Here is a 14,885-nt window from a genome sequence, read left to right as displayed (position 1 = left end):
GAAATTGGTAGCTAGATTTGAGGTCTAGGCTGCCAAAATTCTCTCTGGAAGAAAAAGAAAAGTGGAGATTGTCTACATATGTACTTTAAACAGCTGGTTTTTGTAAGCAGATAGCAGAAACGATTATTTTTACTGCTGCTTGTGATCAGCTGGAAGTTGCAGATTCCATCATTCTCTGAGGTATAAATTCAGCCTTTTAGACTGAAGATTCATGTAATCACTTCGGAGTTTTACTTTTCTTATTGCTCTTCTAAGATTGAAAAATCTTTGAAGCAACAAGTTTAACTGTTGTGGGTGGGATTCTCGTCAGTCTGTTTAACAAGAAAGAAAATCACATCTTTCCAGCTTTTGTAAGATCTTTTGTAATTTTTTCTAATATACAACAAAGAGGTGATTTTAAAGTTGCTTTTAGAAAGCTTTAGAAATACTAAGGTTTGGTGAAACTGTTTTAAAGGCTGTGAAGTTAATTATAAAGAGGCTCTTGGGTGGGAAAACTCTGGTTTTCATATTAATTCTGAAACAAAACCGTGAAGGTCAATTATCAGAGCACAAGATGGCTACTTTAAAGGAAGTGTTTGATTTATAGGTCTGTGAAGTATTTAAACTTTTTAATTCTTTATTGGAACGAGGCGTTACTCATGAAGATGAACAAATCCCTCTGGAGAAAACTGAGGTGGAGTCACTGGATTTGCAAAAGCTGTTGGATGATCATTTTAAAAAAGTTATGGATTAACCCTTTTAAATTGAAATACAGGAGATTTTAACTGACAACTTGTTTTGCACATAAGATTAATGAAAGCTTAGCATTATGGTTATAGAAACTTCCTAAACTAGTTCTTGTTATGTATGTGACATGTTAGAACACAGCATACCTACCTATTGTCTGCTTCAGGGAACATTGCACAATTCCTGTAAATATTTACATTTATAAAGCTGGAACTGATCATACTGCTTTTCAGTTCCTCTCACTTGGGACTTCTATTTACTGGAGATATATAGCTATTTTTCTCATCCTTAGCAATTTGAATATGTGTGGACTTCAACTCCCAGAATTCCCCAGCCAGCTATACCCAAAATTTAGTTTACAAATGGAAGGCATCTTCTCTCAAAATGTTCTGAAACTTAAATAATTAAAATTTATTTTTAAATATTTTTTAAAAATTTACTTTATAAAACAACTTGTACACATACTAGATTTTTAGGGATTTCTCCAATATTGCTTAACTGAGTGAAGCAGTTTCTGGCCTAGAATCATAGGTTTTGCCAACAAGTCTTCCTAGCAAGTGAGAAATCATAGAAATGGCAAATGGGCTAAATTTCAAAAATTAGGTCTGCTAAAATTGTCAAATGAAGTGAACTGCTGCTTCAGACTATTTTTTTTCTCCAAACAGACCATCCTAGCAATTAACATGAGCCAAAATGTCATGAAGATATGACATCTTCTTTTCACCTCAGTATTGTTGTTGTTGTTAGCTGCGAAGTCGTGTCTGACCCATCGCGACCCTATGGACAACATTCCTCCAGGCCTTCCTGTCCTCTGCCATCTTCTGGAGTCCATTTAAGCTCACGCCTACTGCTTCAGTGACTCCATCCAGCCACCTCATTCTCTGTCGTCCCCTTCTTCTATTGCCCTCGATCTTTCCCAGCATTAGACTCTTCTCCAGTGAGTCCTTCCTTCTCATTAGGTGGCCAAAGTATTTGAGTTTTAGCTTCAGGATCTGGCCTTCTAAAGAGCAGTCGGGATTGATCTCCTCTAGGACTGACCGGTTTGATCGCCTTGCAGTCCAAGGGACTCGCAGGAGTCTTCTCCAGCACCATAGTTCAAAGGCCTCAATTCTTTGGTGCTCAGCCTTTCTTATGGTCCAGCTTTCACTGCCATACATTGCAACTGGGAAAACCATAGCCTTGACTATACGCACTTTTGTTGACAGGGTGATGTCTCTGCTTTTTAGTGTGCTGTCTAGATTTGCCATGGCTTTCCTCCCCAGGAGCAAGCGTCTTTTAATTTCTTGGCTACAGTCCCCATCTGCAGTGATCTTGGAGCCCAGGAAAATAAAATCTGTCACTACCTCCATTTCTTCCCCATCTATTTGCCAGGAATTGAGAGGGCCAGATGCCATGATCTTGGTTTTCTTAATGTTAAGTTTCAACCCAAGTTTTGCACTCTCCTTCTTCACCCGCAACAAGAGGCTCTTTAGTTCTTCTTCACTTTCTGCCATTAGAGTGGTATCATCTGCATATCTTAGGTTGTTGATATTTCTTCCGGCAATCTTAATTCCAACTTTTGATTCATCTAGCCCTGCCTTTCTCATGATTTTGCTCTGCATATAAGTTAAATAGGCATGGCGACAGTATACAGCCTTGCCGGACTCCTTTCCCAATTTTGAACCAATCAGTGGTTCTGTGTCCAGTTCTCACTGTTGCTTCTTGACCCACATATAGGTTTCTCAAGAGACAAATAAGATGGTCTGGTACTCCCATCTCTTTAAGAACTTGCCACAGTTTGTTATGATCCACACAATCAAAGGCTTTAGCATAGTCAATGAAGCAGAAGTAGATGTTTTTCTGGAACTCCCTAGCTTTCTCCATGATCCAGTGTATGTTGGCAATTTGATCTCTAGTTCCTCTGCCTCTTCGAAATCCTGCCTGTACTTCTGGTAGTTCTCGATCCACATACTGCTGAAGTCTAGCTTGTAAGATTTTAAGCATGACTTTACTAGCATGAGAAATGAGTGCAATGGTGCGATAGTTTGAACATTCTTTGGCACTGCCTTTCTTTGGAATTGGAATGTAAACTGATCTTTTCCAATCCTGTGGCCACTGTTGAGTTTTCCAAATTTGCTGGCAAATTGAGTGTAGCACTTTTACTGCATTGTCTTTTAAGATTTTGAATAGCTCAGCTGGAATACTGTCACCTCCACTAGCTTTGTTGTTGCTCAGCTTTTCTAAGGCCCACTTCAGTTCACATTCTAGGATGTCTGGCTCGAGGTCAGTGACCACCTCATTGTGATTATCTGGGATGTTAAGCTCATTCTTGTATAGTTCTTCTGTGTAATTTTGCCACCTCTTCTTAATCTCTTCTGCCTCTGTTAGGTCCCTGCCATTTTGGTCCTTTATCATGCCCATTTTTGCATGAAACGTTCCCTTCATCTCTCCAATTTTCTTGAAAAGATCTCTGGTCCTCCCTATTCTATTGTTTTCTTCTATTTCTTTGCACTGTTCATTTAAGAAGGCATTCTTATCTCTTCTAGCTATTCTCTGGAATTCTGCATTCAATTGGGCATATCTATGTTTTTCTCCCTTGCCTTTCACTTCCCTCCTTTCCTCAGCTATTTGCAAAGCTTCCTCAGACAGCCATTTTGCTTTCTTGCATTTCTTTTTCTTTGGGATGGTTTTGTTTGCTACCTGTTGTACAATGTCGCGAACCTCTGTCCATAGTTCTACAGGCACTCTGTCTATCAGATCTAATTCCTTAAATCTATTTGTCACCTCTACTGTATATTCAACAGGGATATGATTTAATTCATACCTGAGTGGCCTAGTGCTTTTCCCTACTTTTTTCAGTTTAAGCCTAAACTTTGCAACGAGAAGCTCATGGTCTGAGCCACAGTCAGCTCCTGGTCTTGTTTTTACTGATTGTATAGAGCTTCTCCATCTTTGGCTGCAGAGCATATAGTCAATCTGATTTCTGTGTTGACCGTCTGGTGATGTCCATGTGTAGAGCCGTCTCTTGGGTTGTTGGAAAAGAGTGTTTGCTATGACCATCGTATTCTCTTGACAAAATTCTATCAGCCTGTGCCCTGCTTCATTTTGTATTCCAAGGCCAAACTTGCCTGTTATTCCAGTTATCTTTTGGCTTCCTACTTTAGCATTGCAATCCCCCATGATGATAAGGACATCATTTTTGGGTGTTAGTTCTACGTATAAGGTGCTGTAGGGCTTCATAGGACCGGTCAATTTCATCCTCTTCAGCACCGGTGGTTGGGGCATAGACTTGGACTACTGTGATATTGAATGGTTTGCCTTGGATTCGAACTGAGATCATTCTGTCATTTTGAGGATTGTATCCCAGTATTGCTTTTCCTACTCTTTTATTGACAATGAAGGCTACTCCATTTCTTCTGAGGAATTCTTGCCCGCAGTAGTATACCTGATGGTCAGCGTCATATCGTTTTGCCTTTTGGTACTGTCCATAGGGTTTTCATGGCAAAGATACTGGAGTGGGTTGCCATTTCCTTCTCCAGTGGATCACGTTTTGTCAGTATAGTTCTATCAAATAACCTGGTATATTGTGCTTTTGCACAATAAGACCTTAGTATTCTTATAATTAATAATAAATTGTTAACATCTGATATACTAATATCTGGATTGCCAGCTGATTCTTCATACATGCCCATGCACACTTTGAAGGACATTTCTCTTTTGAATATGAAGTGTTGAACAGCACAATTACAAAGTCTCAGACCTTGTTGCACCTATTTCCATGTAGAGGCAAAAGAGGGGAGGGCAGCTGAATAATGTCTTGGGCTTTCTGATATTAATGAGTAGCTGGCCTATACTTTTATCAGCTGTGCAAACATGGCTTATCAGCACTTAGGAAATGCTACTCAGCTATTTATGTCTCATCCTTCTGTTAGAATATGTTCAGGCAGGTTTATATAGAACAAGAGGTTAAGATTTATCTATTTTGTGCGAGAGAGGTTGTAGGAAAGCAAAGATGAGGTGTTTGAACATTTATCTCACAAGAGGCATATCAGTCCAGCTGCTAAGCAAAAGTATTTCAAGAAGAGTCCACCTTAGTTAATCCACCAAGGGTGAGAAATATATCTTAGAGTTTTTACTATTTTTATATTTACCCTAGTCTGGCAATAATGACTCCTTCCTGAAAGCCATACTGTTCTTGCTTCTTTGGTCTTGCCAACTACATGGGACTGGCCAGTGTGGGCCTGAGATATTGTAGTGTGTTTGCAATATAAAGCTTTTCCTCAAATAATATTGTCTAATATATGCATTAGTAGTGCATATATATTAAAATAAATTTATGCCATCAATGCTTAATACAACATTCACAGCAGAGGTTAGCCTTGACAATAAGTCATGCTGACAAGTCTGTAATATTGTATAATATTTATTTTGGTCTGCCAGCCCCCAAACACGTGATCCTAATATTCCTGCTACTTATCCCTGCCAAAAAATTAAGCAACTGCAGGAGGTTTGACGCATTATCAATGATCTTTTTTAATTAAACAAAATCTTGAATAATTAAAATATCTTTTATATAATCCCATTTATATCCCGCCCTTCTCCAAAGACTCAGGGCAGCTTACAATCTAAGCACAAATCAATTAATTCAAATTGTGAATTAAAATTCAGACAGACTCATGATATTTTTGGATCTCAGAATTTTGAATTCAAATCAAAACTTGACTCCCTTATATAGCCCAATTAAACAAGCCTCTTATCTACTTGCCACAACTATTATAGAGCAGGTACAAGGAGCGTTCTTCATATTTTATCAGAAAATCACTTATCATTACACAAAGTTCAATTTGCTGGACCATAGCTTCAGGGGAGGGAATAGTATTTTGAATCCAGTTATGCATCTAATGCCCTCATAAAAAGGACTGAAGAATAAGTGTGGATGCAAGTAACAAGTGATTACATCTCAGTAATGTTATATGCTTTATGCAAGTGCCAAAATAATGTCCCCATCTGAATAACAAACCCAAGTCTAAATGTATTCTTGTAGGCAAATATGTAAGCAGTTATTTTCTAATGGTAGTTATTAAATAAATGTTTATTTCATTTTTCTCCTTCCTTTCTCTGAACATATTCCCTTCCTCCTGTTATCTTCACAAAATCCCTGTGGAGATGTTAGGCTAACAGATTATGATTGTCTTACAGTCACCTGGTGAGCTTCGTACCTGAACAGATAATTGAATTGTTTTCTCCTACTCTTAGTCTGACATTCTAGGCACTAGACCATGATGGGAAGCCTGTGGCTGTTCAGCTATTGCTAAATTACAGTTCCCAGCAACCCTCATCATAGACTGTACTGACCGGGGCTGCTAAAATCCCAATTTCAAAACATTTGTAGGCTTACAGGTTTCCTAGCCTTGCATGAGAACATATTGGTAAGTGGTTAAACGAGTTCTTTCATCTAAAAGCAACAACATTTTGCCAACAAAGCAAACACTGTCCATGTACTTATTTATAAATTATTACACATTAACATTTTGTTGTTATCTGTTCTGGAAAATGGGAGTTATACAGAATGGCCATGCAATTCTGGACCTGATTTCATTCAAGCTGCAAGATTCTCTGTGTATTTTCTCAGGAAAACACCAAGAGTTTTAGTCCACTCTTACTGCAGATATTACCCAGTTATCTATAAAATGTTTGCAGGTTCTCTGTTTCTGTGTGATCATATATTCAATTTCAACTTTGATATAAAAGAGTAGGACAAAAGAGCTGCAGCAGCTGTTTCCAGACAGATACTTATTATTAAAACATAATAAGCTGAAATACAGTATATGAGCATTTTCTTGTGCTAAGCATTTTTTGTCAGGTTGCTGCACAACTACTATATGATGGCCAATGTTGGAATTGGATTAGATTGCCTTAACTATATGAATAGACATCTAGATTTGTACATGCAATACTTCATGTAGTAATAATTGTCTGAGTTCTATCAAGATCCTCCAACTTCCACATTTCACTGGTTTGTAGCTTATTCTCCTTGGTGGAACTTGGGCAATCTAGCACAAGCTGATGACCCAAAAGCACACAACTTGGAAACTGTTACTCAAAGAAAACTGGGCTGGAAAAGATTGACCTAGCAGAGTAAATTGCACCTCCTTGATCTCATTTTTCCATATATGTACTAATAAAGTTTGTGAGTATATTTCTTTAAGTTCAAATAAATTTGCCCTAGGTTTTTTACTCTAGAATTTACCTTTATTTTACTTTCTTATATTCATTTGAGGTTTATTTACAACTATTATATATAGACTACTTTTTCCCAACCTTTTACTTTCAGCTGCAAGTTCCACTGTGTAATCCTCAGTGCTTTTTTGTAAAAGAAAAAGGTGCCGGAACTCACACATGTCATACAACCCGCCTTACCTACCCTACAAGGTTCCATCCAAAAAGGGTGCCAGAACTCCATTCTGAGCATTCTATGACAAAAAAAGCCCTGGTAATCCTATTTCATTCTCAGTTAATTTAAATCTGGCTCTCCCACCCACCCACCCCAGACCTAAGCTACTATTATTTTCAAGCACCTCTGCCTCCCACTTTACAATAATCTTCGGTTTCTCTACAGAAAAATTTTACTTCCTAAAGTCTGACAAATGGGCCATTGTTACCTCCTACTCCTGAGACTAGTCTTTGTCAGTCTCTGATAACTGCTTTTTAAATATGTTGGATTACCATTCCCAAAATTTTCATCCTACCTGGTTCCACAGGTTTAAGCTAAAAATGTTTTATTACTAATTAATTAACTAATATTAGGCAGTCTGAATATCTTATTTCAAAGTTTTTAGGCTGTTAACATTCTCATTCTCATTACAATTTAATTTTACTTTTCCCAATATTAAAATAATTCATAATGGTGCAATCCAGGCATGTCCAACCCATGGCCCATGGTCTACATGTAGCCCTGGACAGGTAGTAATGCTTCTCCATAAGTTTGTAAACATTTCACATTATTATGTGATTTATATACATTAACTATATTATATGTTTCATATTGAGTCCAAGACAATTCTTCTCCACTCAGTGCAGCCCAGGAAAGCCAAAAGATTAGTCACCCATGACGTAATGGATGGTTATTTCATTTGCATTTATTTTTATTTAATCACCAACATTTGTGGGCAAATGGCAAAAGCCCATCAATAAGCATCACACCTACTGTTTCATTGCTTACAGTAGTGAGTACTAATGATTAAATTCTAAAAGGTTTGGTTGCCAAGTAAGTTAATGAAGAAACAAAATAAATATTTTTCTTTTTATTTTATGAAATTTATTCATTGAAATTTATTTATTGCTCAACTTACCATAAGGTAACTCTATAATATAAAGTTGTGAATTCCAGCTTATGCAAAACCACCAAGCTTAAAAATGATGATGATGATGATAGACAGACAGACAGACAGGCAGACAGACAGATATAATTGAGAGAGAGAGAGAAAGAGAGAGAGAGAGAAGCAAGCTAGCTTCCCCCCCCACACACACACACAACTCTTCACATCAATGAATACCCCCATTGAATTTGGAATAGGTCCAGTGGCCTCCAGCAAAGACAGCATTTTGTGAGACATATGCAAAGTCAGTACTGACAAAATGTGTGAATTGCCCTTTCTGATTTTTAACTTGAAGGAGAGCAAAGTTAATAACTCCTAATCATCTGAATAGGAAAAGTTCATCAAGGTGGAAAGAGCATATTGGATCTCCCAACTGCTCAAATATTTCCAACGTTTAAGGACATGTTAGAATGGAGATAGGGGAAAGGAAGAAAACCTGTCTTTAGTCGCTAATCCTCTTTCTGTGCCTTCCCTGTAGAGGGATACATTTTATGAAAAGATGCCTGAAGTCTTGAATTCCAGGTTTGAATCACAGGATCATAAACAATAATAAAAATGTTTTTATTTTCTTTCAAGTGCTTTTGTATTGCTTGACTAATCCACTACATCTCACATGCTCTGGATGTAATACTCTGGTGCAGTTGGTATCCTTCCACAAGCTGTAGAAAAGGAAATTCCCAGTATTGGCCAGATTCCATTCAGCAAGTCATTAAATTATTAATCATGTTAGAACAATTTCAACAAAATAAAAACTAACCTAATGCCTACTATATGGATGTCTCTTAAAACTGCCTCCAAGTGATATTTTCATGAGGCTGGCAACTCAGCGAATGCTTCATCCTCCAACAAACATCCAAGTTATCATTAACTGTTACCATAATTGTTTCATATAATGAAATATGCATATGAGGATTGTTTAAAATGCCATTCAAATGGCAAAGAAGTAATATATGATTTTTATATGTGATGAAATGATATGTAGACAGCTACTTTATTCTGAATTAGATCTTGTTTCATGTGACATTTGACTTTCAATTTCTTTGGCATGTTCCACCCATCTCCCCTCTTGGTCTTCCTTTGTGAGCAAAAGCTTCCCATTATTTTTAATGGGAACATCAAGCCTGCCTCTTGTGTTTGTTAGATTGGAAACAATACAATATAGTACCTTCTGCTGCTGCTTATGCCTCAATGCCCTTGCGTTCCAGCCACATCCACTTATCAACCAGGATACTCTGCTTAATCTGGCAGTCCAGACCTCTGTATTTGTCCTCTGTTGCTATTCTTTCAGTCAATGTCTTTGCCTGATTCCTTTCATGTTTCACAATCCTGCATTGCCAATGCGTTTCCAGGTACCATCTTGAATCCATCATTCTCTCCATGAACCCTCGATGTGGCCCTACTGTTATGTCAGCACTGTTGACAATGTCTTGTTTAAAATGTTTCCACTGATTTTCGATATCTATGCTGTCTTGCAGTAGCTGTGGAAATCTATTGGTCAAGGTAAGTTGGAACTGTACAACAACTGCAGCATCCTTCAATTTCTCGACTGAAAAATGGTGTATAGTTTAGTGTTGATCTATTTTCTTTAACCTGGGTTGGAGTGACGCCATAACCAGGTAATGGTCTGAATTCACATTTACAACCCAGTAGGTGCCTACATCAAGCAACATCAAGCTCCACCACTTAGAAATACATAGTCAATTTCATTGCTTGTGGAACTGTCAGGAAAGCACTTCTGAAAGTGCTTATGTGCAAAATAGATGTTCTCAATACATTGTCTGTTCATACTGCAGAATAAGGTAAGGCATTCACCATTATCATTCATTTGTAGAGCTGAACTGTGTTGCCCAATGACATGTTCTACGTATATCTGTGTCCATCAGTCTGGGCATTCAGGACTTCAATAACCAATGTGATATCATGAAATTCCATGAAATATAGGAATTATATAATACATTCATATAGGAATTTTGTAAGACTTCATAAATGAATCTTCATGAGCCCTAGCTTAGAAAGGTCAGGACTGAATCATAAATATTATGAAAAGTCTGAGCTACAGTACCATGGAACTTGAACAAGACAGTCTATTTAGGAAGGCCAAAATAACTGAAAATAACAAACGTAGGATCCATACAAAGATGCTTTAATTGTGCAGGGAAATGACTCACAGTCTACTCTATCCTTTTCTATGTCCAAAGCTGTCACTCTATCTTAGTGGGAGGACAAAAGTGCAGTTGAGTGACTTTGAGTCATCTTTTAAAAAGAGGAATATATATTCAAAAAATGTATTTAAGCATCCCCAGGCATGAAAATCCACTTGTGAGTGGGGAAGTAAATGATAAAATGTATATCATATCACAACATCATATCACAAATACAGAAAAGCAGAGCAATGTCACAATGCTCATTTTATGATTTTGGTACCCTTATGTTAGCTGTAGATACTGACATCCACAGAGTTAAGTAACCCTTTCCTTTCAACCTCCCACAACTTTCCCAAAGCCCACATTTTAAATGTCAAAAGAGTGTGACAACTTCTCAATAACATCACTATGCTATCAATAAGTCTCTCTAGCCCTCTAAGACTGAAAAGAAAATGAATCAGAATGTTCCAGGATGAACTTAAAATATCCTGGAGTTTTGCATAAGTGGTTTGGACAAAGAATATAACAGGTTGTAAGCTCTCATTAGGGATGCGGTGGCTCAGTGGGTTAGGACGCTGAGCTTGTCGATCAGAAGGTCGGCAGTTTGGCGGGTCAAATCCCGAGTGCCACGTAGCAGAGTGAGCGCCTGTTACTCGTCCCAGCTTCTGCCAACCTAGCAGTTCGAAAGCACGTAAAAATGCAAGTAGAAAAATAGGGACCACTACGGTGGGAAGGTAACAGTGTTCCGTGCACCTTTGGCGTCTAGTCATGCCGGCCACATGACCACGGAGACATCCTTGGACAAGCACTGGCTCTTCGGCTTTGAAACGGAGATGAGCACCGGCCCCTAGAGTCGGAAACGACTAGCACACATGTGCGGGAGAACCTTTACCTTTACCTTTAAGCTCTCATTTGAAAAAAAATATATGCTTCTGATAGATTTCAATTCTGGAAACTCCTAAGCTTCATTTGAAAACTCAAATTGTCTGGGTAGATTTCTTTCTTCCTTTTTTGTTTTTTTTTTTTTTGCTCATTTTTATTTCTAAAAACTGAATAGGAAAAAATGACTGCTATAGTTATTTTGAAAAGGAAGAAAATGTCTATAGTTTTGCCAGTTCCTGGCAAAGTTTGGTAGGTAGCAAAACTGCTTCCAATACAAACTAAATAAACTGATGTACACACAAACAAACAAACAAATGAAGGCAATAGAGGAAAGAATAAGAGCAAGAATGCTGGTCAGAACTAAAATCTCCTTCTCCATGCTCAGGCAGTACCTGCTTTTGAGCTAACACAATCACAAACCTTTTCTCATTTTTCAGCTCTTAGAAGCATTTAATTGTATCAGATGACAAGCAGAGGAGAAATGCTGTTCAAATCACAAATCTATATTTAGTTGCTACTTGTAGCAAATTAGGAGTATTACCTCATATTCTCCAGGAACTTAATCAGTCCATTATTCAATCTAACTGGAACATCTGCTGCTCAGTAATAAACTTGGATTTATTTATTTGTATTACAATAGCAATGACACTTAAACTTATATACTGTCCCATAGTGCTTTACAGCAGGGGTCCCAAGCCCCTGGGCCATGACCTGCTAGTGGCCCTCGGCCTATTCAGAACCAGGCTGCACAAGCAGCAGGTGAACATATGTGCACACGCAGCTCTACTTGTGCAAGTGGTGGGCGCTTGTGCATGAAGTTCCATTCACATGAGCAGCGGGCATGTGTGCCCTCCCCCTGCTTGCACAAATGGAGTTGTGTGTGCTCATGCCTGCCACTAAAGCAGAACCATGCCGTCTCCCGCCCCCACCCCCTGCCAGTCTGCCAACTGGAAAGATTAGGAACTGCTGCTTTATAGCACACTCTGGGCAGTTTACAATGTCAGCATATTGCCCCCAACAATCTGGATCCTCATTTTACCATTATCTTTCATAATCTGGCTGAGACATCCTTCAGCCAGTCAGGATTGAACTCCTAGCTGTGGGCAGAGTTTGTCTGCAATACTGTATTCTAACCAGGGTTCCCCATTTGTATCCCACCTTTATTATTTTTTAAAATAACTTAAGGTGATGAATATATCCAAAATACCTTCCTCTTATTTTCTCCACAACAATGATCCTGTGAGGGAGGGTGGGGGTGGGCTGAGAGAGAATAACTAGCCCAAGGTGACCCAGCTGGCTTTCATGGCTAAGATGTAACTAGAACTGATAGTCTCCTGGTTCCTTAACCACTAGACCACTAGATGAAACTGGCTCTCTCTCTCTCTCTCTCTCTGTCCTTCAAACAAGTAAATAATGAAAAGAGAACAAAGCTATTATACATTTCAAATATAAGATCTGCTGCTATAGAGGGATCAATCCACTCCATGTTTTTCAGTACTTGTTATGTCACATTGACTTAGGTAGAATCACCTATCTCATAACTTATCCTGGATAATATGATTTTGGATCAGAGCATTTAATCCTGAATGCAATCTTTGGAAGATACAATATGAAATTCAGCTCAGCAATTCCATTTTTTTCTGTAATATTAAGATATTGCAACAACTATTTCTAAACTGAGACTATCAAGCTGTAAATAATTCTCTAATCATATTAACATACTTTTGAAAACAAATACATTTCATCTACTTTAGTTGGATACATTTGGAATTTAAAGAGCACATACACAACTAATATTTTTGGATATTAAAATTCTTCATCTGATATGTATGTAGATAGTGGCAACTAGTGCATCAAAATATAAAAAAATAATATTTTCTTAACCTATTCTTATCTTTCATAATCTGCTGACTTAAGTCAGAGATTCTCTGCAATATAAGACATGACTTTGTTATTGAAATACAATTTACCTTACAAGACATGGTGTTCTTTCTTATTGTTTTGTTTTCCTCATTCTTGGAATCCAATTTGATGTCGGTTCAAATGTTCAATATGCAGGGAAGGCAATTGCAAGCAATTTTCAAATATTGCTTCTCTTTCTTACAGCAAATAATGTGACATAACTAGCATTAGAGTACTTCACAAGAACCCACTTGAACAGCAACCAAAAGAGGGGGATTGTTTTTTCATTAAAAAAAAATAATATCAAACATGCTTGGGTCATGCACAGCACTTTTTTTGGTGCCGGGTTATTTGTCTGAACACTATAATTGATGTTAGTGCCTTGGTTTGCTCTGTTATGTATGGGTGTTTTTCTGAGGATTGGGGGGGCACAGGGGGCTGTCGTTCATTACGGCTACTAATGCTGCATTACTATTCTATTATATATTACTTATGCTTTATTATTAAACCATCGAAAATCCAACCGGGATGAAGATTGCTAATGAAATATTTTCTGTCTATCACAATTAAAAACAGAATTTTCAGCACTGCTTTAAAACTATGGTGCAAGATGTTTAATATCAAGACAATATATTTGTAAGGTAAAGGTAAAGGTTCCCCTGCTGTTACCTTCCCACCGTAGTGGTCCCTGTTTTTCTACTTGCATTTTTATGTGCTTTCGAACTGCTAGGTTGGCAGAAGCTGGGACGAGTAACAGGCACTCACTCTGCTACGCGGCACCCGGGATTCGACCCACCAAACTGCCAACCTTCTGATCGACAAGCTCAGCGTCCTAACCCACTGAGTCACCACGTCCCAATATATTTATACCAAAGTTGAATCTCAATAACTTGCTCTCTGGAAGACATTCAATGTATTTATTGCCTCAATCGTCTTTTTGTTCAGTCCCAAAGTATTCACATTAACAGGTAAACATACTAGCAAGACAATAATAACTATAGTTTTCTCTTATCTGATTGCTCTACATAACAAGTCTATCATTAACCCGCAACTATAATTTGATTCATTTTAAATAAAGCTCTTAAACTTTTATGACCATGCATTCACCTTGCCTTGATCCCACCCAAAGGAAAGAAGTAAAAGATGATAACTATGAGTAGCTCTCAGGAATGCAATTTTTTCTGAAGTAACCCCAGTTTTTTTTCTATAGAACATTTGTGTGCTAAATACTTGAATGGGTATTGGGGGGGAAACTATTTTAAAGTTGATATGTAGAATCAATCCTGGACTGGTATCTCAGGTCTTAGATTGTAGGGTAATATTAGGGATCAGTGACATATTGTAGGTGAATTTTGAAGCTCATCTTTTCGGTTCAAACAAAATGCCTCTCCTTAGATGTATCAGAAGAGAATAAAGATTTTTTTCCCTTCCCATTTCATTACTGGATGGAAGAAGACTTTTAACTTTTATGATCTCTGCATTCAAAGGCCACCTGTGTAATGTAAGTAGATATGGAGTTAGATTGCTTAAATTCTGCTGCCATCTGGAGGTATGATTAAGACTCAAGGTGTATATTGATTCAAAAAAGAATAAGTTTTGAATATTCGAAATCCAGAGTTCATTGATTCAAAAGTATCTAAAAGCAATTTATCTTAGGAGTGTGTGTGTGTGTGTGTGTGTGTAGGTAAAGGTAAATGTTCTCCCGCACATGCGTGCTACTCGTTTCCCACTCTAGGGGCCGGTGCTCATCTCCATTGCAAAACCGAAGAGCCAGCACTTGTCTGAGGACGTCTCTGTGGTCATGTGGCCGGCATGACTAGACACCAAAGGTGCACAGAACGCTGTTACCTGCCCACCATAGTGGTCCCTATTT

The sequence above is a fragment of the Vipera ursinii genome, assembly GCF_947247035.1.
Source record: "Vipera ursinii genome assembly, chromosome: 2".
In the NCBI taxonomy this organism is placed as follows: domain Eukaryota; kingdom Metazoa; phylum Chordata; class Lepidosauria; order Squamata; family Viperidae; genus Vipera; species Vipera ursinii.
Note: the sequence above shows the minus strand (reverse complement) of the source record.